The sequence below is a fragment of the Arachis ipaensis genome, chromosome B02 (assembly GCF_000816755.2).
Source record: "Arachis ipaensis cultivar K30076 chromosome B02, Araip1.1, whole genome shotgun sequence".
NCBI classification, from domain to species: Eukaryota; Viridiplantae; Streptophyta; class Magnoliopsida; order Fabales; family Fabaceae; genus Arachis; species Arachis ipaensis.
In genome coordinates this window covers 14,392,187-14,396,661 of record NC_029786.2, presented here as the reverse complement: position 1 = coordinate 14,396,661, position 4,475 = coordinate 14,392,187, and the positions used below count along the sequence as shown (strand labels likewise).

Here is a 4,475-nt window from a genome sequence, read left to right as displayed (position 1 = left end):
TATTATTTATTTATTTATTTATTTATTTTTAGAGGTCGTAATACCTTACTATCTCAGTTTTATGACTTAAGCATAAGATTAAGTATGGTAGGATGTTACAATTTCAAATTCTCCATTTTTTTTATATAGCTCTCTATGACTCTATGTATTTTCCAATTTTATTGTTTCTCTTTTTGATATCTTCAATTACAAATTTTAATTCAAACAATTATAATTTAGGTATTAATCTAATATTTTATTTTCTTTATGACTTTATATATTTTATTTTATTCTCAATTTATTCATCCTTATTACTTGTTTTTTTATCTTTTGTTCTATTATATGTACTTATGTTGCATACAAATTTCTAAAGAGAATTGATCAATTTACTAATTTAAAATACATAATTAAACATATGCATAAAATCTTTCATCTAACATTATATCAAAATTAAATTAAAAATATATAACAAATTTAATTATTTTAAAAAGAAAAAAAATTATTATGTGGCTTGTATATTTGAGACTATTTGTTGACCTTCTGTCGCAAGATGTGATCGGACACTTTAACTCCCCGGGTTCTCTCATGGGCATACTATATACTGGACACCCTAAACTCCTTCAGGCTTCAGCGTAGGTAAAATGAATATGAATTTGTTATTTCTTATTGATGTTATAAAACTAATAGTTAATATTGTCATTATGAATTAAAACGTTGGTTTTAAATATACTTGAAAACAAAATTAAAACTGATTAAAAAACTGAATTTCAATTTTACAAAGATACTATTCTCATAAAATATTAATTAATACTACTAGGTTGCATCTTAATAAATTACAAGTTTTAATATGGAAGCATAATTTATAAAAACTTCATCAAAGTTTGTGTGGTGCATTTTTGGAAGGCATTCACACTGGTAGATGAAGGAGTTTTAATATATCTCGAAATAATTTTATTAGATGAAAAGGTAAATTACTCTTATATTATTATTTTGATTGAAAATAATAGTAGTAAACTTTAATTGCAACAATATAAAACAAATAGATTAACATCTATCCTTTGTTCAATTCATGCAGATATTTCGAAAAAAAATTACAAATATGTATACGCTACACTTGAAAAAAATAATATCTAGTTAAGTTAAATTATTACACCGTACAAGAAGGATCCCAAAATTTTATTATGACTAAGACATTTGTTTTAAAAAGTAATGACAACACAGATCTACTCTTAAAACAAATCAAACAAGTATTACTATTAAATTATGAAGATTTAATACTAATAAATAGATTACGAATAGAAAACTCCAAAAATATTTAATAAAACCCATAGAAAACAATGTATTAATCAATGGTAGTGGTAAGGAAAAAAAATAAATTAAAAGACAATAAAAATTTCACATTTCATGTTCAATTAATCTTCTTCCGATTCAAGTGCAGGAAAAACAAACAAATATCATCAAGAAGCAGCAACACTATAAAAAAGAAAATACCAAGAGGAAACAACAATCAAACAGAAAAAATTATATTGGGCAATTTTACTTATTTAAAATATTACTACCTAAGAACTAAGATATATAACTTTTGACAATTTCAAGTGTTTTCGTGCAAGATTAAATAGAATGATGAACCGTTTCATAAATATCATCATTATTAATATTCAATCAAAATTTTAAATAAACATTAAATAATATTTCAAAAAAACTTTTTCAATAACTAAAAAATATTCTACAAAATTCATTTTTCATATTGAACAAAAGTTTTGACACGGTTAAATTTTTCTATTTCTAAAACATAAAAATTCTTAACCAATAATTTTACAACGTTAATTAGCAAATTGTTTTTGGTTTTTCCATTATCAAAGGGATAGTACGAAACTTTTAGTAAATGCACCAAATTGGGATGACAACTTTTTCAATTTTTTCTCTTAAGTAATAATGTAAAATGTGTTTTTTTCATTTTTCATCCTACTTTTTTAAATAAGACCAAGAATAAACGTATTTAAAAATTATTATAGAATAAAAAGTACACTTAACAATATCACTTGATAAAAAGAAAGTTGAGAAAATTTATTCTCATGTAATAGTTGCTGCTAAAATTTTTACATATGGATAATTTTAGTGTGAAACAAAAATATATTTGATCATTTTGATGGTGTACACTGTTATGATGGTAGTACAAAATATCAAGGCATCACACACTTTAAGGTTAATTTGTAAAACTAAAATATCCTTATATATATGACTAATAAAGGTTATTTGATTGTATTAGAAAATAGAAATTAGAATCAAATTTTAAAAAGACTAAAAGACCCTTTTTAGGGTTAAAGTTGTTTAATTGTATTAAAATCTTGAATTTGATTTTAGAAAGACTAAAATAAAATAACCTTAGCTTATAGTGAATTTTTAAAAGATTGAATTACCATTTTAAAATTTAGGTTGTTTGATTAATTGTATTATAGTTTGAAATATAAATTTTATTTTACAAACACTAAATTTGATTGTATTAGAAACTAAAACATTTTTGTATTAAAGTTGTTTAATTGTATTATAATTTAGAAGTATGAATTTGATTTAGTAAAACCAAACTACTCCTGTAGTTAATTTTAAAAAGACCAAATTTAGGATAAGTTTTAAAAAGAAATTCCCTTTAGTGTTCAGTTTGTTTAGTTGTATTAAAAATTTGACTTTTTATTTTTAAAAAGGAAAAAAACAAGATAACCTTTTTGTTAATTTAAAAATATGAAAGTACTCTTTATTTCATACCAACACACAAATATTAGCATCACAACAACCTACCAAAGTACCTTAATATCATAATTATTATTGACTTCAGATTATAAATTAAATTTAAATTTAAAACTTTTTTCATGCAATATTTCGTTATACAAAAGAAAATTAATAATGTGCACATCTTTCACTTTAATTAATCTTCCTACTACTCTACTACTTTATTGGTGAGAATGGCAGCTAATAATACGAGTTAGTTTCAACATTTTATGTACACATCTTAAATATGAGTTTGTATAGGACAATATATGCTTGCATAGAAATATTTTAATTTTGGGTGTTTTTTTTTTATTATTATCCATGATATTTTTTAGCCTGACATGCTAAGAATTAAGCAGTTGCAAATTGGAGTTCTATTTAAAGGTTTAAAGGTTTATCAATGAATTGCTGCATGCACAAGGCGAAATTCGAACTTTCGACACTTACTTAAATGGATTAAGAAAAAGTTTAGGGTGCCAACAGCAACTTAAATAAATTTTGGCCAGCATGTAACTAGCAAACGAAAAATGAGTAATTCCACACCATTTGATAAAATTTCACACCATTAAAAACATCATTGATGGCTACTTGATGGCTACAAATCACAAAAGTTGCTAACCCCCTATCACTCCTCATGAATTAATGAACTAACCACTAAATAAACCCAACTTAATTAATTTCGGGTGTTATTATATGTTGTACTTAGCACAAGAGAGTATTAAAACAGTCTGAATTTGGTTTTCGCACCTACTGAGATTAGATAATACCTTCAAAATATAGAGATATAAAGAACTGAAATTTCTAGTGATAAAAACTAAAATTTTAATAATATTTTTTTAAAAAATTACTCTCATTTAATTTTTTAATTTCAAATTTATCATTTAATAATCTTTATTTTTATCTTAAACAAAAAATAATATTGAAACATAACTCATTTCAATATATTTTACATTAAAAATAATATAAAAACTTAATTTAGTCTCGGTAAGTCTCAAGTCTCTCTTCTAAACGCAATCTTAATTCATAAGACGTATTTATATATATGGTCTTTTAGCAATTAACCAACATTAATCAAATATATATTTCTAAGTTTTAATATAATTCACCAACCTTAATCCTAAAAGTATGTAATTAAAGAAGCATATAAGGATTAGCTGAAGTTGATGAATGGGTAGCAAGCTGACCTTAATTACCAGGAGGGAGAGTGAAGTCCTTAGCTTCGTGATGCAAACCAACCTGCCCAAAAACAAAGAAACAAGAAACTAAAGGGATTCTGATTAGCAGTATTAGGAGAATAGTGAATGAAGTTTGTATACATCTGCTTCTAACGAAACCTTCAAATTTATTCTCATTTCGCATTCCCCTATTCATTACTAACCTCTGAACATTTATCATTTATTTTTACGATGTGATATTCAACTACCGCTGTCCTTGCGGTTTTAAATTTTTTTTAAATAAAATAAATTAATTATTTACTCAAATAAATGAATTTATAGAATTTTACTTTTTTAAATATTTAGGTACAATTTTACTAGTACAAAAAACGAAAATAAAGATTACGATATTTGCGCTGAATTATTTCTGCATTTTTGTTGTTGGTGCAAGCGAAAATAAAACAATTTTTTCCTCCTAAGTTTAGGTTGTCAATACCAACAAAAAGAGCAAAAAAGAGAGAAGAAAAAAAATTATTGTCAATTACTCTCACATTTTTTTTTTTTTTTCGTTTTCGC

General features: G+C 24.2%; 1 protein-coding gene across 2 annotated transcripts in view; it reads right to left on the bottom strand.

Annotated features, from left to right (window-relative positions):
- Positions 1 to 4,085, bottom strand: part of LOC107624986 (putative UPF0481 protein At3g02645) — a 15,927-nt gene extending 11,842 nt beyond the window's left edge. For both annotated transcript variants that reach the window (XM_016327489.2, XM_016327491.2), the window contains exon 1: positions 3,930 to 4,085. The gene's annotated coding sequence lies outside the window, so the exon portion shown is untranslated. The remainder of the gene's footprint in view (positions 1 to 3,929) is intronic.